Below are 22,421 nucleotides of genomic sequence, written 5' to 3'. Positions count from 1 at the left end.
TTGTCTATATGAAACATATTTCAATTAATCAAGTCTTAACAAGTTTGATTGCTTAACATGTTGGAAACAGTTAATCATGTAAATATCAATCTCAATTAATATATATAAACATGGGAAAGTTCGGGTCACTACATGGGGTGCAGGTTGAATAGTGGCCCTTGTTCAATTTGTTCCTCTGTAGCCGGCGGTGGTTGCTGCTCCGGTTGTGGTTCCACCGATGCTTGTGGTTGCTCTGATTGTTGTTCCGGTTGCTGGGTCTCAGCAGGTGGTGATTGATGTTGTTGTTGTTCTGCCATTGATGATTGTAAAAAGTGAAGATATGAAGATTTGGGGATTTTTAGAGAGAGAGGAGTGTGAATTTGAAAACTGAATAACCAAAGGTTATTATGGAAGATAAAACACACTTTTAACCATTGTGATTGGGTGAAAAAGGCAGGAGAGAGAAAGTGACAACTGCTATTAGCAGGTGCGTGGGTAGATGTGACAGACTGGCACACTCGAGGGGACACAGACTGATGATTTGACGTATATACGGCTTGAATACTCATTCCATCCATTCAATATTAAATGCAGCAGATTTTAATTATTTTTTTTTATTAAAAAAAATTGAAAACCACAAAATAAGTGTTGTATTAAATACAAGATACTTTGTTACATTTAATATGTTATGAATTTAATTTAAATCATTGGAAGTAAATGAGTTTCAGTTTTAAGGAATCATTTAATTTTGTGAGCTATTTATTATTTCAATTAAAAAAAACTTTGAGTAACCAAAATATAAAAGACCTTGTTGTGCTGAGTGTTTTACATGTAGGCAGTAAGATAACAAAAATTGCTTACTGGTTTGCCCTTCGTGTTGTAGAGCCAGCACACCAACAAAAATTGTCTTTTATTTAAAGTTCAAGCATACCCAGCTCAGAGATGAGATAGTTAAAAAGTTTCTCATCTAAGGGCTTTGTGAATAGATCTGCTAACTGCTGGTCTGTTAAAATAAAATGTAGCTCCACGTCTCCTTTCTGAACATGATCCCTTATGAAATGATATCGAACGTCAATGTGCTTTGTTCTTGAATGCATTACAGGATTGTTGGTGATAGCTATTGCACTTGTGTTGTCACAGAAGATTGGAGTCTTTGTAACATGAACACCATAGTCTTTTAGCTGGCTTTACATCCATAGTACTTGAGCAGTACAACTACCAGCAGAAACGTATTCTGCTTCAGCAGTAGATGTGGACACAGTATTCTACTTTTTGCTCGTCCAGCTGACTAGCCTACCACCCAGTAACTGGCAACCACCAGTAGTACTTTTTCTCTCTATTTTACACCCTGCAAAATCAGCATCTGAATACCCAATTAGCTTAAAATCCTGGTCTTTGGGATACCAAAGACCACATTTAGCAGTAGCTTTCAGATACCTAAATATCCTTTTGACTGCTAGCAAGTGTGACTCTTTAGGATCAGCTTGATATCTGACACACAGGCATGTGGAAAACATAATATCTGGTCTGCTGGCTGTGAGATAAAGTAGGGATCCAATCATACCTCTATACTCAGTGATATTGACTGGTTCACCATTGGGATCAGCATCTATTTTAATAGATGCTGCCATTGGAGTCCCTATATCTTTTAAATAGGTCAGACCAAATTTCTTTAGCATATCTTTGATATATTTATCCTGACTTATAAAAATTCCATCATCAAGTTGTTTAATTTGCAATCCCAAAAAGTATTGCAAGTCTCTTTGTAAGCTCATTTCATATGTCTTTGACATAAGTTTTGAAAAGTCTTGACAATGTTTCTCATTTTTAGATCCATAAATAATATCATCCACATATATCTGTACCAGCAAGAGATCACCATCTGTCTCTTTTGAGAACAGAGTGGTGTCAATTGTTCCAACTTTACAGCCTATACCAGTGAGATACACATGAAGTGTCTCATACCATGCTCTTGGGGCCTGTTTGAGGCCATAAAGAGCTTTGTCTAACTTGTAGACATGGTCTGGATATTTACTGCTTACAAAATCAGGAGGCTGTTTGACATAAACTTCTTCTTGCAGCTTCCCATTTAGGAATGCAGATTTAACATCCATCTGGAATACCTTAAAGTTCATCTAAGCAGCATACGCCAAGAATAGTCTGATAGCTTCCATCCTAGCCACTGGAGCATAAGTCTCTCCATAATCCAATCCTTCTTCCTGTTTGAAACCTTGAGCTACCAATCTAGCTTTGTTTCTGATCACAATCCCATCTTCATCCATCTTGTTTTTGAAAACCCACTTGGTACCAATGATTTTCTTAGTTTCATCATCAGGTTTAGGTACCAATGTCCAAACCTTATTCCTATCAAACTGGGAGATCTCTTCTTGCATAGCTCCTGCCCAGCTTGGATCTTTAATAGCTTCATCAGGACATGTAGGTTCAATGGTAGACACAAAGTTTACATGCATACAAAAATTGCTGGTTGCATGTCGTCTGGTTTTAACACCACTAGACAGATTACCAATAACTTGCTCGATAGGATGCTCTTTTGTCCATCTAGTGTTATGAACAGGTGAGCTTGTCATGGAACACACAGCATCTTGATCATCAGCTGGTTCGGAAGTATGAACAGCAGTTGGAGACAGCTGTTCATTATTAGTGTAACCAGTATCAGCTTGTGATCCTTCAGAACCAGTAGACCTATGCTCAAGTTGTAAGACTTCAGTAGAGCCAGTAGGTCCACCTGGTTTAGACACAGATGGAACAGAGTGTTCTATCTCATCATCAGAGAACCCAGCAGCATGAATAGGCGAGGATTGTGTTGCTGGTTCTTCATCATCTAGAGCTGGATGAGTAGGCTCTTCAAATAGTAGCACTTCATCTTCATGATCAGAAGAAGAAGAAGGAGCAGTTTCATCAAATGTAACATTAATGGATTCTTCAAAACAACCCCTTCTCTTGTTGAAAACCCTGTATGCCTTTGACATGTTGGAATATCCTAAGAATATACCTTCATCAGCCTTGGCATCAAATTTGACCAGCTGATCCCTATTATTGAGAATGTAACAGGGACTGCCAAATACATGAAAAAATGAAATTGAGGGTCCTCTACCTTTGAGAACTTCATAAGCAGTTTTCTGATGTCTTTTCACTATAAGAGATCTATTCTGGGTAAAACAAGCAGTATTCACAGCTTCTGCCCAATATGAATTTTTCAACCCAGACTCAGCTAACATAGATCTTGCTGCTTCAATGAGAGTTCTGTTTCTTCTTTCTGCAACACCATTTTGCTGAGGTGTTCTTACAGCAGAAAAGTTTTGTGAAATACCTTTGTCAGCACAAAATTTTCTAAAGTTGCATTTCTGAATTCTGTACCATGATCACTTCTTAGCTGTTTCACCAGCTGCCCATTCAAAAGCTCCATTCGTTTGATAAAATTGATAATTTCATCAGCAGCTTCACTCTTTTGCTTCAAAAAGAATACCCAGGTATATCTGGAATATTCATCAACAATAACCAGTGTATACTTCTTCCCACTACAGCTGGCCACATTAACAGGACCAAAAAGATCCATATGAAGTAAATGAAATGGTTTCTCAACAGAAAAGATTTGCTTTGATTTGAATGAGGCATGGTGATGTTTTCCTTTTTCACAACCAGGACACAGTCTGTCCTTTACATAAGACATGGTGGGTAGCCCGGACACCAAACTTCTACTGGATAATTTGTGAATATCTTTGAAGTTGAGATGTGAGAGTCTCTTGTGCCATAACCATTTCAGGTTGTCTGCTGCCTTCGAATAGAAACAAGTATCAGTTGTTGTGACAGCTGTGTTCATGTCAATTTGATACATGTTTTCATGACGTTTTGCAGTCAGCAGTGGCTTCCCTGTCTTATCAAAAATAGTGCCAATTTTCTTTCTGAATTGGACTATCTTGTTCTTGCTTGTCAGTTGGCTTATGCTGAGTAAATTATGTTTAAGCCCAACCACATATGCAACATTTGAGAATGTGACATTCCCATTAGTCAAAGTACCAAAACCCTTTGTGTAACCCAACGAATTATCTCCATACGAAACAACTGGACCATCTTTTTCTTGATAGTCCATTAGCAGGGACATACATCCGGTCATATGTCTCGAACATCCACTATCGAGATACCAGATTTGCTTGTTTTGAATGCCCTGCACAGTAGCTAAGAGATTAGTTATTTTTGGGAACCCATCCAAGGATGGGTTCTGGAAGGGTCATCTTTGATGATCTCTTCCTGTCTGCTGGTTTGCTTGAAGAAGAATCAGCAGACGGGGTAGGGGTAAAAGGACACCTGTTGGCTAAGTGAAACTTGCTGCCACATTTGTAGCATTTTCTCACAATTGGTATAGGTGATGGGTCATACACATTGTAAAGGGGATCGGGGCGATGTTTGGTAACTGCCTCAATAAGCTGGTCAAGATTGACTGTCATAATCTCAGTGATAGACAGCTCTTCATTCGAGTCCACTTTTGCTTTTCCCTTAAGGGCAGCTTTCTTCTTGGAACCAGTACCATAGTCATGACGAATTGCTTTGCCTTTATCATTTGACGAGCCAGTGTGGGAAGTTACTGGCTTGTCAACTGAAGCTGATGAACTAGAAGATGTTTTTCCTGCTGCCTTGGACTTGCCAGTATTACGTTTGACTGGCTTGTCTGCAGCTACTGGTTGACCAGTATGTTTGCCATCAGCTGGCACAGCACAATTGGAACTCGAACACGAAGGGAATCAGTAGATTTAACTTTTCTAAGATTATTTTCAGTGATTTCCATTTTTATACGTCTTTCTTTTGGAGTCATGTAGTAGATGCTTGAGGGGTCAGTAGTCTCATCAATTGAGGTACTGGCTTCTCTTGCTCTAACCTCATCCTCCAAAATCTCTTTCATGGCAGGTGGTGGGGACACAGTAGTAGGTCTAACAAATTTATTCGTCAAGACCTTTTTACCTTTAACTATCTTGGCAAAAGTATTTGGCAAGACAGCTTCAGGATCTGTTTCAAGAATTGGGTCCATGAAAGTAACCTCTGCAATAGCAGCAGCAGCATAGTCACCAGCAAAGAAAGCTTCAACTTGGGTAGGCACCTGCTCGTTAACACACTTTGCGTTGCGTTGAGCTGATGTACACCATGAAGCGACAACCTTTTTAAGATTATCCAGCTGGTTCTTGACTTCTGCTGCCTCAACGTGAAGAGACTTTAAAGCAAAATTTTGTTTTTCGAGTTTTGAAATATCATCTTTCAAGATTTTAATTTCATCATTTTTGCATTTAAGTTTCTCATTTAAAGATTTGTTGTCTGATTTCAAAACTTCTTCACGTTTGCTGCCTCTACATAAGTCTACTCTTAGGTAGTCAAACATTTCGGCCTTTTCATCATCAGTATAAGTTCAAAAATTATCAACCTTATACATCAATTCAGTTTTCCATTGAGGAGAATCTCTTTTCTGATCAGCTTCCCTCATATCAGCCAAAAACTTGCTACCACTATCATCCTCATCAGACTCCTTGACCTCCTTGGCCATTAAACACAGCTTCTTTTCTTGAGCATAACCAGCACCATCATCATCAGTATCACTATCAGAGGAAGACGATGAGCTGGTTTCATCCCAATCATGATGCTCAGCAACTAGAACCTTTTCTGGCTTCTTACCCTTCTTATCAGTCTTAGCACTTTCCTTCATCTGAGCTTTCATAGCTTTGTACTTGTTTTTATACTTATCAGCTTTAGAGAAAGAGTTAGCATGTGAAGTTGGAGGTTTCCTGGACATGCACTCAGCTGCAAAGTGTCCAACCTTCCCACAATTATAACACTCAGATTTAGGACCTTTGACTGATTTGCTGCTAAACCTAGCACTTGGTTTCTTACTCCCTTTGTATGACTTGCTGGTTCTATTATGATTGAACCTTTTGAACTGCCTAGCCAGCAAGGCCATACCTTCAGCAAACCCTTCTACATCACTTTCATCATCACTGCTTTCTTCAGACCCAGTACCACTATCCACATCACTCTCAGCTGTCTCTTCTTCTGCCAGCAGCTTTTGGACCAGTAAAGCCTTTTGAGCTTTCTTTTTAGCATTAGCAATAAGAGCAGTATCATCAGTTTTAGACGATTTTGAAGTGGTGGGGGCAGACCTAAAGTTTTCTTTCAAGTTAAGTTCAAATTTAGCTTCTGACTTCTCATGGTTCCATAAGGAGCTATAGAGAGAAGACAAGTTAAAGTTTTTTAAGGTCTGAGTGGTTCTTAATGGGTCATTTACAGGTTTCCATTTAGCAGACAGTGAGTCAATGAATTTGTTTACTTGTTCAAATTCTGTATACGTGACATTCAAGGTATTCAGGTCAGCAATTAGGGAGTTAAACCTAATGAAGGTTTGCTTAAGGGTTTCATTCTTGTAGGCAAAGAACATTTCATATTCTCTTTTCAAAGCTATCATTCTGTTCTGTCTTACCTCACCCATACCCTCATAGGTAACATCTAAATAGTCCAACATAAGCTTAGCATTTTCTTTTCCCTTAATCAGTTTGAACAATGTGTTAGGTAAAGTTATAGCTAACAAGGTTCTGATCTTAGGGTCAAGTCCAACACGACGTTTATCCTCAGCATCCCATCTAGAAGGAGTGAGAATAACCTCTCTGCCAGGAACAGCAGGAGTGTCAGCAGTCGCTGGTACACTGCCAATAGTCTCAGTAGGAACGAATGGACCATTTGTGGCAATATCAGGCATGAGTGGGTCAATAGACTCAAGGTGAAGCATGAATCTTGCTTTCCAAGTTTCATACTCTTCTTCATCAAATTTGGGTGGTCTATTGGATGAGCCATTTTCAAGGTAAGCTGAATTGGAATAAGCAGCCATGGGAGAATTCAGATCCAAGATATTAATTATCAAGACTGAAGCTCTGATACCAGTTGTTGGTCCCTTAATAACAACAGGAGTATTGTAGAGGGGGGGGGGGGGTGAATACAATTACTTTTCAATTAACTAAACAGTTAAACTCGATTATGTATTCAAGCATGCAAATTAGATAGAGTCACAGGTAATTTTCAACGGTTATTCTTTATTGATTGAATCACAATGAATTACAACTATCCTTGGCGGAATGATAGTTGGTTGATACAGAATACCTAGATTATAGCTAAGAGGTAAACTAAAAGCTATTACGCGTTTAGGACTCTAAATAATGAAACCCACACCACTGGTTGATACAACAGTGAATACAACAATATATAGTAGTCCTATTGTCCATGTAATTAATCTATTGTCCACTAGTACATTGGATGCCTTGTACTTGTGGGGACAATTGTGTCAGAAGGCGTGCACTCCTTCTTTCCTCTTAGGTAGCTATTTGCAGGAACACACCAATTCAGTTTGGCACTACCATTTGATTTAAACAAATGGAATGTTGTGTTCCCTAGGTATGAATAAAGTATAACACATATCTGCACATGCGTTCCACTTCTGCATTCCCACGTGGTCTTGTAAGTTCACTTGTCAGCCGCCGACTCCTGTCCTTTTCTGTTCAATTTTGTCTTCGACTTCTGTTGAATAGTGCGTTGATGTAGACCACTCTGGAAAACTACCATGCTTGTAATGGAGCATGGCTGTCTTGTGTTGTATGCTGCTATCCAGATCTACTGGTTCTTCATATGCTGAGTCACTTGATATTCTTAATTAGCTGAGTACTCATCCTGTGCTGATTCGAAGAATACATTCTACCTTGTGCTGGTAGATCAGCCATCATACTACACACTCGACACAGCTATATTAGCTGACTGTACATAAACAACATAAACAAACTTGTGCTGGCTGCACATAATATTTTAGTGTAAATAAATTACAGTTTTGTCATAATTAAATCCTTAATTATTTTGGGGACTCAACAGTTTTCTCAAATTTACACCGTTGGCCCGATGCAGTTACTGCTTAATCAAATACCAGAATGTGAAAAACAAACGGAAATGTCTAATTTCAGTTCATATAGCTTATGGAAAGAAGAACCAGAATGTTTTGAGTGGCTCCAATCAAAGGAACCGAAGTCTGTCATTTATGTAAACTATGGAAGTTTTACCGTTATGTCTTTGGAAGATCTCTTAGAATTTGGTTGGGGACTCGCTAATAGCAACCACTATTTCCTTTGGATAATACGGTCTAATTTACTCGTTGGTGAATCTGCAATTTTGCCCCCTAAATTTGAGGAACATATAAAAAAGAGAGGCTTTATAGCAAGTTGGTGTTCACAAGAAAAGGTCCTGAATCACCCTTCAATTGGAGGGTTCTTGACTCATTGCGGTTGGGGTTCTACCATTGAGAGTTTGTCGGCTGGGGTGCCAATGATATGTTGGCCTTATTTGTGGGACCAGGCGACTAATTGTCGGTATGTATGGAAGGAGTGGGAGGTTGGATTGGAAATGGGAAAAAATGTAAAAAGAGAGGAAGTTACAAAGGTTGTTCAAGAGTTAATGGAAGAAAAAGGTGACAAATTAAGGGACAAAGCAATTGAGTGGAAGGAAAAGGCTCTTGCAGCAACCGGTCCCAATGGTTCATCGTCGTTGAGTGTTAACAACCTTATTGGAGAAATCATTAAGCTGTCAAGAAAGTAATGTAAATTCTTTCTTATAATGTGTATGTTTCAGTTTCATTGAAAGGCAACTACAAACCGGGTGAAGAAAAACCATGTACACTACACTTTTTATGTGTCCTGCAATTTATAGCACATGCAAAATGATGTTTGTGTTCATTTTACGTTTACTTGTGTATATAATATTGATGTTGCATGTGTGCTACTTAACATCTCCACCTTTGTATTTGTAGCAGGAAACTTGATTCAACTTTTTAAGTCTGAATCCGCCTTATGAGCACATATAAATAAGTATAGAGACCGGTTCATGGCCTGAATTATCCTGCAGAGACATTGTCATGAGTATACATGTTTTGTTTTAACCGTAATCGAACACAGATTGTATCTATTTTTATATTGCTTATGTCCTTCATAACTTGTAGTTCAGATAGTTATGATGCATCTATATCAAAAATGTTAGAGAGCAATATTTTAGTACCTCTTGTGGGAAAATTATCCACTATCTCCGTTGGCAATTAGCATCTCTATTTTTGTGTGTGTTTGAAACAGGGAATTTAATTAATACAGAGTAAAATCTTTCATGAGTTGCATGCGGATTTCTAGTTGCAACAACCCCACTACAAGAAAATAGCCGATCACCCACGGCCCGAATTCGTGGGTAAAGGACCTGAATTCGTGGGTAATAAGCTAATACCCACAAATTTCTCACAGATGCAACTACATGGGTAATACTTCCGAGGGTAATTGTTTCCACACGAAAGTCCATTCTGTGGATAATGTTAACCACGACAATATCGGTGGGTGATTTTGTGACGTTCGTGGGTATCTATGTTGTGGGATTGTACATATGACCACGAATTTCCCATAGAGCTAGTCATGGGAAATTTGTGGGTAACGTTACCCATTGATATTTTTATGTGTAAAAGTCGTGGGTGAATACTTCCGATATTATGAGTATAGTTCGTGGGTGAAATCAACCACAAATATAACTTGTGTGTATAAATCGAGGGTAAATATTTGTAATATACCCATGAAAAAATTTTACTGTGTAAAATTGTGAATAAATATAATGAGCTTAGTAAACATATTTTATGGGTAAACTAGTGAGTAAAACTAGTATGGCTAAATTCATGATTTCTATTTCAAAATATCATATATATTATAGAAAATAAAGATGTCATATAAAAAAATAATAGACGGCAATAACAAAAAAAAAACATAATACTAAAATGAAAAATCATTCGGATACAAGAGTCAAATCAATCAACAAACTCAAACATTCTAACTTATCAAACTAAAGTGTCTTAACAGTTGCTCATAAGCATAATATAAAACTTAGAAGCTAATTGATCCATAAAATCTAGATATCACCAAGGTTAGCATCTTCATTACCTCCGTCTTCCACAGGACACCTAGTACATACACCATTTTCCTCTTGATCACTATCTTCATTCTCGACGTCGAGATTTGGAACAGGCATACCAATGTGCTCGCACACACTCACTCACGAGAGTTTGTTTTAGTATAATATTTTCCTTTGAGAACTTTTTAACTTGTCTCTCATTTTCTAAGCACTTTCCTTTCCAATCTTCGCCAACCTTATCCATGGATGTTGTTGAAGAAGAGTTAGTGGTTGCATTCGGATAATAGTCAAACACTTTTGAGCCATTTCCATACACTTTTCTCTTTTTGCCAACGGCTGCCTCATAATAAAGTGATGCTTCGGTCTTTTGTTGGGATTCAGTAGCAACAGATGAGGGATTGGCGAGATTGCTTTCATGTGCTTCCTTCAAACGCAACATCTTATCCTACAAGTATGAGCATACATATATTATTAAACAAAAGTATGCTCGTAAAATATAAATAATCAACAAGGATAGCATAAGATCTAGACAATAAAAAACTTACATTGATTTCTCTTGATCTGTCGTTAACAAAAGTCTTTTTGTCATGTCCTGTAGTATGATTATGAAGAAACAACTCAAAGGGAGTAACTGGATGACCTAGTTTGGCTTCCTACACACACATTAAGAAAATAGGAGATTGATAAGAATTAAAAAGAAATTAAAAAACTATACAACTGAAGTACTGATCAAAGTATATACACAACACAAACAACTAGAGAAGCGAACATGTTATTTAAAAGAGAGAACCAAATCGTTGCACAAACACTAAACTTTGGTCATCTGACTTCAAATAGTAATTACTAAAATCTTGTTTCACACCAGTTTATTCACTCCTTAGCTAACTGTAGTTGTGCTCATTGCTGCTCTTCGTTCCATATCACGTAATATATCAGTGATCCATATTATTAAAAAATATTAGTGACATTTAAAAAATACAAAACTACAGGTAACTAGTCACGAAACTATGAACGTGTATTGTTTGATAGTTGTGAGAGTTTTGAACAACCTTGCCATAATGGCTCATCAGCTTGACGAAGCAAGTCATATAATTTTTGAGTTTTGGCGTCTGGTGGCTCGACTTCATTCTCATCAAATAGTGGGTTAGTATCATGATGACCAATTGCGTCCATCACCATGTCGCGATATGTATTCGAACCTTCTTCATCTCCAACATCTGAGGCATTGTGTGATTGCGTAGAGCTCGATCCCACATATGGTTCTCCATGACAAACCCATTGGTAGTAGTCCTTTCGAAACCCCTTCTTCACAAGGTGCAATTTTACTTCTTCTGGTAATTGAAACTTTCGGTTTTGACATATAAGACAAGGACACCTTATTTTACCATTATCCATGTAAGATGACTGTTGACAAGCGTGTTCCACAAATGATAAAACCCCAGCTATAAAGGCAGGGTTAGTGTGCCTATGTCCTTCTATATGCCTCTTATACATCCATTCTCGATTAGTTCTCATCTTAACACTTGATTGTTGGTAAATTCACCCAATACTATGTTAATGTTAAAATTGTTGATAAGCAACGTTTTCTTCGTGTGGGGTACCTACACCACAAGTGTGACGACCAGGAAATTTTCGACCAAATTTAAACCTAATCCTTATATAGGATCGACACGATAAGCAAGGACTGTGAAGGTGAGTCTCAAAATTTTTGAAATACTGCATATATTAAAATTACTGTGACTATTTCCGACAATTCACGAACATTTATGTGTATATAAATATTATTTATAAATATATTATAATAATAATTTTATTGGTTTAAAAATATAATTAATATTTAATATATATATATATATATATATATATATATATATATATATATATATATATATATATATATATATATATATATATATATATATATATATATATATATATATATATATATATATATATAAAGTATATTGAATGTATGTATATTTGGTTTCGAAATCATTTAGTAAACGATTGCAATACTCGATGGTTAAGTAAATAAATCAAAACATAGTTATTATACTAATATTACTTTGGTATAATTAGTATTAATCTTAATATCAGTATTATTAGTATAACTATGTATAATGTATATAGATATGAAAGGTTATACAGTTAAATTGTTACTAAAAATTATGGTTATCGTCATTAATATCATTAATATCATTATTATTATTAATTATTATTATTCATAATATTATTACTAATTTTATTATTAATATTATTAGTAATATCATTATTACTAAATTTATTATTAAAATTATTATAAAAATTGTTATTGCTATTACAATACAACTAATTATCATTATCCCTAATAAAAATTATCACTACTTAGTACTATTATTAATATATCAGTATTTTTATAATAATTAATAGTATTATTATTACTAAGATATTTATTTTAATAATAATTAATATTAAATATAAATATTATATTTAAAAGCTGAATCAAAGCATGATCCCAATCCCTATCAGATATCTATACGCGTAATTTCTTTTGTTCTTATGTAACATCTAATTTTTTTTTATTTCCCTTGTCTGCTTATGATTTTTCCTTCGTCTGAATTATTCTTTGTCGACTAATGATACACAAATCCGTGATATAACAGTGTTCCTACTGAAATCATACGACTCTTAATAGGTTATATCTATCTGCAATTCAAAAACAAAGTCTGAAAAATTATGAAAAAACCCACGACACCTCTGTTTGCCTTCAATTTCAATTTAAACGATTTCGAAATAAATTTCAAAATGTAAAAGTGCAAAGATGTTAGAAATCTTTCACTTAAGCTTTCTTTATAGTTTCAAATGATAATTTTTCATATCGTGTACGAATTTTCAAAGTCAAAGTTATTTGTTAAAAAGTCAAATTTTGTGTTCATCGCGAAATTAGAAATCGTTTCAACGTAGCCTGTCAAATTGATGATTGAGAAAGATATTAGGGATGATTTGAAACTTACTTCGTGTTATAAACTTTGTGTAAAACGTTTTAAATCTCAAGATCAAAAAAATTTTCATTTATTTATACGACGAGCAGTAGCAGCAGGTTTGCTGTAATGATTTTTTTTTTTTTTTGCTTTCATTCTAATCTAGAAACGATCCTGTTTTGTTAAAGCCTAAAACCAATCTATTGTTTTGATGTTATAACTAATTACACCATGAGTCGATTGAAATTGGGAAGAAGAAGATGAGTAATCGAATACAGGTTTAATAATTACTGAAGTGGTTTAAAAACAGAAAAAAAGTAATGGTGTGATGGTTTGGAGGTTGTGTCGGGTTTTGAGAGGTCGCGGGTTCGAGTCCCGGCTTGGGCGATTTTGATATTTTTTGAGCCTTTAAGGTAGTAACCTATTTCTATTATTATTATTATTATTATTATTATTATTATTATTATTATTATTATTATTATTATTATTATTATTATTATTATTATTATTATTATTATTATTATTATTATTATTATTATTATTATTATTATTATTATTATTATTATTATTATTATTATTATTATTATTATTATTATTATTATTATTATTATTATTATTATTATTATTATTATTATTATTATTATTATTATTATTATTATTATTATTATTATTGTGATATTATTATTGTTATTAATATGTTAATCAAAGTTATTACTACCATTAATATTATGATTAATGTTATCATTAATTAAGTAAGATATTGTTATCATTATTATTAGTATTTTATAAGTATTATTATTATTAATATTATCATTATAATTATAATTATTATTATTATTATTATTAGTGCCATCATTTAGGATATTATTAATTGTATTATTATGATTTAAAACCAACATTGTTTTTTATATAACTATTATCATTATTATAAATATCATTATTGCTAAAATTAGTATGAAAAGAATTATCTTAGTAAAAGTACTATATTTATTAAAATTATTATCATTATTATTAAAAGTGACATTTTTATAAAAGATATCCTTTTGATAAATATTAGGATTATTATTATTAGTACTATTTGTGACGCCCCGTACAAAATCATCGTGTATGGTACATCAACAACAGGATCATTACAAGGTCAAACACTATATGCTGTTTGAAAACCAGTTTTGCATTCATGAACAGATAACGTTTTACAAAAGATGAATAGGAAACATTAACATGAGTACATGATACTAAGGTCATTACAAAGCTATTATTTTGAAAATAACATAAGTTGGGAATGCAAAGTAAAAGTTTCATGCTTGAGACATCTCTAAGTAATGCAGCGGAAGTCTAACACAGCAAGTCTGTAACAGCAAGTCTATACACCGAGACTAGAACAGCAAGGCTAACAGCAGAAGCAACAACGTCTAAACACCTGAGAAATACATGCTTAAAAAGTCAACACGAATGTTGGTGAGCTATAGTTTGTTTGTATTCAGTAATGTAATGTAGGCCACGAGATTTCAGTGCTTCAAACAAGCGTTTCAAATCAGTAATTCAAATCAGTATGATAAAGTATATGTATAACCGTGGGCACCCGGTAACTAGACTTAACGTTTATAACCCACTGAAAGTACACTTGGCAAGTGCGTATGTTCACGAAGTATTAAACACTCGTTAAATGCTAGCGCGACTAGCCCGAGTGGGGATGTCAAACCCTATGGATCCATATCTAAGATTCGCATTCACCGGTTCAAAAACCAATGACTAAACGTTACCGAGTTAAAGGGAATGTTTCTGCCATTGTATAACCCACACATATATAAGTTTAAGTACTCGTGCCTAGTATGTAAACATAAAATCCGCATGTATTCTCAGTTCCCAAAATAAGTTAAAGTAAAAAGAGAATGCTATAACTCACAGTGATAAAAGCGGTAAAGTCGGTAATGAAAGTACGTAAGTAGTAAGTCGGTCCGAAAGGTCGTCAACCTAAATAAAGGGTTACTAGGTCAGTAGGTTGTTTTTATAAATTCTAATAGTGCATAAAATAAGTTTAAGTGTCATCATCATCATCATTCATCATCATAAAAGCTAAGTAAGTTCGACAAGAATAGAGATCGAAACAATAGGCTGACTTCGGTCAGCTGCTGCAACCTCTACGTAAATCAAAAAGTTGGATAGTCAGTGGCTATGGCTCCGTATGTGAGTCCCCTAACCGCTGACCAATTTTCAGAACCTAACTCGTCTTCGTTTGACCGTGGCGACGGTTTAAGTGCGAGTAGGTCAGAAATTTCAGCACAACGTTAATAGGGTGTAGTGACTCTCGGAGGGCCATAAATCCTAAACCGTAACTCGGATTAAGATGAGGCATAAACGGAAAATCATCTACTCGAACCGAAATAACTGAAAATCAACTTTCCAGTAGCCCGGTGGTCTGATCAGATACGAAAATCAGTGGACAAGTGCTCCGGTGAGGTTCTTGGTGCTTGATGCTCATCACGGTTCTCATCCTTGATGCTGTAGCTTCAAGTGTACAACTCGTTGATGGTTTAGCATCACTTTTGACCAAGATTCTACCATCAATACACAATATGTTAAGACCAAGTGGTAACACAACTCATTTAAGAGTCTTAGATGGATGATAAACCAAGGTTACATCATATCCTTAGTCTTAACACAATTACAAGTCCTATTTACAAACAAAGTTACAAACTTTACATCAATCAAACAAGTATGAACATGTTCCAAGTCAAAAGAGGTGATGGAACCCTAAGCTAGAGAGCTTGGATCCCTTTCACACAATTTATAAGGTCACAAAGCTAGAAAGCTTGAACCTTTAGTGTTCTTGAAGATCTTGAAGCATAAAGCTTGGATCTTTAAGATATATGAAGATAACAAACAAAAGTTTGAATCTTTATCACAAAATAACAAGATTAAAGTAAAAGAAAGATGAATCTACAAAGTTGGTGAAGATTCAAAGCTAGAAAGCTTGAATCTTCCATGTTCTTGAAAGATTCATGCTTGAATCAACAAGATATAAGCAAGATCAAAGCTAAAAGGAACTTTGATCTCCATAATATGATGATGATGGCCACGAAAATGAAAGGAAAAGAAGAAGAAAAAGAAGACTTACAAGCAATACTAGAAAGGAAAGAAAGAAAGAACAAGTGTGTGTGAAAACCAAATGAGCAAGTGATTTGAATGAGAGGTAAATGGCTAGTATTTATAAGCAAGGAATTTGACAAGGATTGATGACATGGACAAGGGATAGTATTTATAAGCAAGGAATTTGACAAGGATTGATGACATGGACAAGGGCTAGTATTTATAAGCAAGGAATTTGACAAGGATTGATGACATGGATAAGGGCTAGTATTTATAAGCAAGGAATTTGAAAAGGATTGATGACATGGACAAGGGCTAATTAATTGAGTCACTAGCTAGAGTAGGGTGGGCTTGAGCCCAACAAGGTAGAAAGTCTAACAAGACTAACTATTGTGCATAATTAAATTACTACGCATAATTAAGCATCCAAAAACACAGGTAATTATTATTATAAAATAATAATTAATATTTCGCAGTCATAATATTCCGATTATGACAAAAGTTAAACGTGCGCGCAAGTTCGCGGTTTATTCGAAACGTCAAATAACCCTAACGGTTATAAAGGCTTCCAATGATCAAGTTATGTATCCTACGTACTCTAAGGCACGTTTTAACATATAAATGGAAGTAAACCACGTAAATCAAGTTTCCAGAGTATAAAGTAACACAGTACGCACAAATACGCAGTTTCGTAAAAACACAAGGCACAAAAGCAAGTCGAAAAAGCCGGGTCGTTACATTACCCACCTGTTAATAGAAATTTCATCCCGAAATTTGAGGAGTGACAAAAAAAAATGGTACCGTATTTAAATAAGAAGTAGCGTATCAAAGTTCCGAAAGATTCGTGGGCTAAAAAGTGAGCTATTTACCTTGAAAGGTACTCTGGCGTATAAAAGTAAGAATAGGTATATGCTATTAATTAAGTCTCTTAGGAGATCAATAAATTGATTTCGTTTCTGGTTAACATGAGTATGTTGTCTGAATATATCCACAAAAGAAAAGATGATGTTTTTAGCCTTACAGGCATCTTTAGTAAGCTGGATGCATGAAATACATCATGAATGTTACTAAACTCATCTAAAACATTGAGCGCTTATGTCGCAATACAAAGCTGATAGGTAGGATGGAAAACATGGTGATCATAACCATGCGATTTGATGTCTGGATAGTGTTAGCCACGGATTTTACTAACCCCTTGATTTCGGAAAGAGACCATAAGCATAAAGAACTCGATATTTAAGAACGTTTCATTTGACTATATGAATTGAAACTTTTGCTGAAAGTGAATAATCGGACTTATATGCAATGCAAGCCATAATTATCTATAGTGCCTTCATCACATACACACACATGAATCTCTTAGTTTCGACAGTTGTCTGTCTTCATGATGACTTGGATACGAATAAGCAACGAAAAATTTTATATTGACAAGCAACAAAAATTTTATAGAATTCATTTAAGGTGACGATGTAAGAAAAGAAATTAAGTTCTTAGCAAACTAGGGTTATGTACAACACGTACCATTCAAGGTAAAATATCCTTTGAATAAAAGATTTGATTTGTAAAAGTGAAAGTAAAATTTCATATGTATTTGTCAAAAAGAAGTAATTATTTACTTTATTTTATATAACGTATACGATTTTAAAAATTTGCACGAATGGCAAATAAAATAAATTTATTTTTATTAAGTTTTGAGAGGATCGCACAGTAAAATAGTGTAAGTAAAATTTTGGCAAACAAAATTTTCATATTTCGGAGGTTACAAGTTGAAAAAAGATTGATGAGAATCGAGTAAAAGACTTTTGAAAATTCTCGGATGATATTTGAGCAAAAATGTTACGAGGTAATGAAAACTGTTGAATTTTAATGTGGTTGATGACTATTAGTAGGGCATAAGTCCTTCGACCAAAAATGCTTAAGTATAAAGTTATTGCTTAAAAGTGAGAAACGAAAGGGAGAGTATGAGAACGGGGATTAACTACCCATTGATTTTGGAAATTCTGAACTGGTATGACTAATATCGAAGTAAGAAGGGTGATGGTGTGATTATCATTGATTAAGAATTCTCTCGGAATAAGTTAGGATTCAGTGTCGCATAAGAATGAGTATCAAATACGATTCTTGGGTAGTATAGAATTTGAATTGCTGAAGTGACGGGATACAATTTCCTTTATGTATCTTTGTCTATTGTATCGGTTTCTTTCATGGCTAGAAAGTGAGCAGATTTGCTGAGGCAATCAACGATAACCCCGATAGTGTCATAACTTCCGACTGTTTTTGGTAGTTTCAGAATGAAATCCATCGTCATCCCTTCCCATTTCCATTATGGGATCTCGGGTTGTTGAAGTAATCCAGATGGCTTTTGGCTCACCATTCTCACGAGGTATACGAATAATCTTCTTACTATAAATAACTTTCGCTTTCGTCCTTGAAAGTCAGTCCGTTCCAACTATTTCCTCTAAGCTTTCTAACTCGATGAGTATTAGGTTAATTTTAAGGTCCATTCCAACCAAATCTTATTATACTGCCGTGAAAATTTTTATCAACTTTCTCAAATAACATCTGCTTGTGCGCAGGTAACTAATCCTTTCCAACTACTACTATAAAACTTCCAAGTTTTGTTGGCATGAGGTCATCTCCAAATGACCCACCTGTTAATTTTTAAGGTACTATCTTAAATTACTCCTCTATCTCTGCCAACTTACCATTAGCTTGTCCTATAGAATACTTAACTCTCATGATTGTTAATGGCTTATTAGTCATCACACTAGGATTCTTAGATATAAGGTTTCTATCACTCTAGTATTAAACAATTCCGAGATGATAAATCGTTGTGAAGAAACGTACCCTAACTAAAATCAGGATCCATGCGAGTCTCCATAGCTGAGATAACGATTGCTCTATCGTATGTGAGTCCAAAGTTTTTTTTTTTTTTTTTTTTTTTCCTATTTGAGAACTTTTTCCTTAAGTATCCAGGGTGTCTATATCTATAACAAATTTTCGGGTTATCAATTCTGCAGTCCAGGCCCTTCTCGTACAGTATCTAGACTAAGTGGTTATTCCTGCCTTTATCAGACCATAATGCATATACTCAAGTGGTTCCTACCAAAATTTCCTTTGAATCGCTTCATATTCCTTATGTAGTAACATTAGGACTTCTGCATGATTCACTTCAATATAATTACGCTGGCCTGGCGTCATTATATTGTACTAAATCGTACGTTCATTCCAATATCACTCCATATGGTCAATGTAACGCGATCACTTTCAGTTCTACTCAATTTCATCCAATGGTGCTTTATCTATGCTATCTCAAAACAAAATCTACATAATTAATCTCACGGTTTCTCGGTGTGGGTGCGTAAGTTCCGTAGGTCATGCACCAATGCCTAAATGTCCTGAAATTTCTTCAAAATGTTCAGGTTCAGGTAACATCGTTAGGTTCCTTTCTAGAAATTCAATCTGGGTCTCGCGTCGAGTTGTATGTGTAGCAAGTAGTAGTACGATATGTCTTGAGGTGACTCCCAAGTCTTTGGGTATGGTTGAGCATCAGTAGAAGGCACTCTGACCTTGTGAAAGGAGATGTCTTCCCGACTTCCCCAATGCCTAAGAGTGTTAGGGTACTAAATCCAGAAATGTCGTCAGATCATCGAGTAGTGGTGAAGAACGAAAGAGATAAGTGACGGTCATGAAAGCGTATGAGATACGAGCCATCTTGCAGGAACTGAACAACCTTCGAATGTTCACACGTCGTACGTGGCTATTTAGAGTGAGCTCGGGGTGCGGTTACTCCGACAAATCCACCAATATCTCCTCCTCTGAGGATCGACTTTAGTGAGCGTGTAATCCGAGGGGTACTCCTCCTAGATTGCGTGAAGAATCATTTCGATCTCTGGAACGGTGGAACAGTAGTAACAGGTGGATTACAATACTAATCCTTAGGGTTAGACGTGTGGTAAATGGGTTAAGAAGAACATCTGAACTAGGAAAGGTAAGTTTTTCCAAGTCGGTGCAGCGAATAGCAGGCATGAAGCAAGCACGTAATCAGGCACTACAACAACCTAGCTCATTTATAGCAGTATATAGCATGACAATATTAACAGTACTAAACAGAAGTAACATGCAATCGAAAGCAGATAGTAGCATGCAGTAGCTAGAATAAGCAAAAGCATGCAGCGAGTTTACATAGCAGTAAAAGGAAACGGTAGCATGCAGCAAGTTCATACGGTTGTAAAAGTAAGCAGTGGCATGCATTAGTAGTAAGCAGTAACATGTAGTAATATAACACAGTAGCATGCAGCAGGTTCCGCAGAAACAAGTAAACTAGCAAGTTGTAGATTAGTCCTATTAGTGAATCCTACTCGGGTCGGTCCTAGACTCACTAATGCAACCTAATTCCCTACAACCAATGCTCTGATACCAACTGTGACGCCCCGTACAAAATCATCGTGTACGGTACATCAACAACAGGATCATTACAAGGTCAAACACTATATGCTGTTTGAAAACCAGTTTTGCATTCATGAACAGATAACGTTTTACAAAAGATGAATAGGAAACATTAACATGAGTACATGATACTAAGGTCATTACAAAGCTATTGTTTTGAAAATAACATAAGTTGGGAATGCAAAGTAAAAGTTTCATGCTTGAGACATCTCTAAGTAATGCAGCGGAAGTCTAACACAGCAAGTCTGTAACAGCAAGTCTATACACCGAGACTAGAACATTGTCTAAACACCTGAGAAATACATGCTTAAAAAGTCAACACGAATGTTGGTGAGCTATAGTTTGTTTGTATTCAGTAATGTAATGTAGGCCACGAGATTTCAGTGCTTCAAACAAGCGTTTCAAATCAGTAATTCAAATCAGTATGATAAAGTATATGTATAACCGTGGGCACCCGGTAACTAGACTTAACGTTTATAACCCCCTGAAAGTACACTTGGCGAGTGCGTATGTTCACGAAGTATTAAACACTGGTTAAATGCTAGCGCGACTAGCCCGAGTGGGGATGTCAAACCCTATGGATCCATATCTAAGATTCGCGTTCACCGGTTCAAAAACCAATGACTAAACGTTACCGAGCTAAAGGGAATGTTTCTGCCGTTGTATAACCCACACATATATAAGTTTAAGTACTCGTGCCTAGTATGTAAAACATAAAATCCGCATGTATTCTCAGTTCCCAAAATAAGTTAAAGTAAAAAGGGAATGCTATAACTCACAGTGATAAAAGCTGTAAAGTCGGTAATGAAAGTACGCAAGTAGTAAGTCGGTTCGAAAGGTCGTCAACCTAAATCAAGGGTTACTAGGTCAGTAGGTTGTTTTTATAAATTCTAATAGTGCATAAAATAAGTTTAAGTGTCATCATCATCATCATTCATCATCATAAAAGCTAAGTAAGTTCGACAAGAATAGAGATCGAAACAATAGGCTGACTTCGGTCAGCTGCTGCGACCTCTACGTAAATCGAAAATATGGATAGTCAGTGGCTATGGCTCCGTATGTGAGTCCCCTAACCTCTGACCAATTTTCAGAACCTAACTCGTCTTCGTTTGACCGTGGCGACGGTTTAAGTGCGAGTAGGTCAGAAATTTCAGCACAACGTTAATAGGGTGTAGTGACTCTCGGAGGGCCATAAATCCTAAACCGTAACTCGGATTAAGATGAGGCATAAACGGAAAATCATCTACTCGAACCGAACTAACTGAAAATCAACTTTCCATTAGCCCAGGTGGTTTGATCAGATACGAAAATCAGTGGACAAGTGCTCCGGTGAGGTTCTTGGTGCTTGATGCTCATCACGGTTCTCATCCTTGATGCTGTAGCTTCAAGTGTACAACTCGTTGATGGTTTAGCATCACTTTTGACCAAGATTCTACCATCAATACACAATATGTTAAGACCAAGTGGTAACACAACTCATTTAAGAGTCTTAGATGGATGATGAACCAAGGTTACATCATATCCTTAGTCTTAACACAATTACAAGTCCTATTTACAAACAAAGTTACAAACTTTACATCAATCAAACAAGTATGAACATGATCCAAGTCAAAAGAGGTGATGGAACCCTAAGCTAGAGAGCTTGGATCCCTTTCACACAATTTATAAGGTCACAAAGCTAGAAAGCTTGAACCTTTAGTGTTCTTGAAGATCTTGAAGCATAAAGCTTGGATCTTTAAGATATATGAAGATAACAAACAAAAGTTTGAATCTTTATCACAAAATAACAAGATTAAAGTAAAAGAAAGATGAATCTATAAAGTTGGTGAATATTCAAAGCTAGAAAGTTTGAATCTTCCATGTTCTTGAAAGATTCATGCTTGAATCAACAAGATATAAGCAAGATCAAAGCTAAAAGGAACTTTGATCTCCATAATATGATGATGATGGCCACGAAAATGAAAGGAAAAGAAG

General features: G+C 35.6%; 1 pseudogene; it reads left to right on the top strand.

The window, feature by feature from the left end:
- LOC139868343 (UDP-glycosyltransferase 85C2-like) overlaps positions 1–8,607 on the top strand; it is a 29,311-nt pseudogene extending 20,704 nt beyond the window's left edge.
- Positions 8,608–22,421: the final 13,814 nt, after the last annotated feature.

The sequence above is a fragment of the Rutidosis leptorrhynchoides genome, chromosome 9 (assembly GCF_046630445.1).
Source record: "Rutidosis leptorrhynchoides isolate AG116_Rl617_1_P2 chromosome 9, CSIRO_AGI_Rlap_v1, whole genome shotgun sequence".
Taxonomy (NCBI): Eukaryota; Viridiplantae; Streptophyta; class Magnoliopsida; order Asterales; family Asteraceae; genus Rutidosis; species Rutidosis leptorrhynchoides.
The sequence above is the reverse complement of the archived record's forward strand: the minus strand, read 5'-3'. Positions and strand labels throughout refer to the sequence as shown.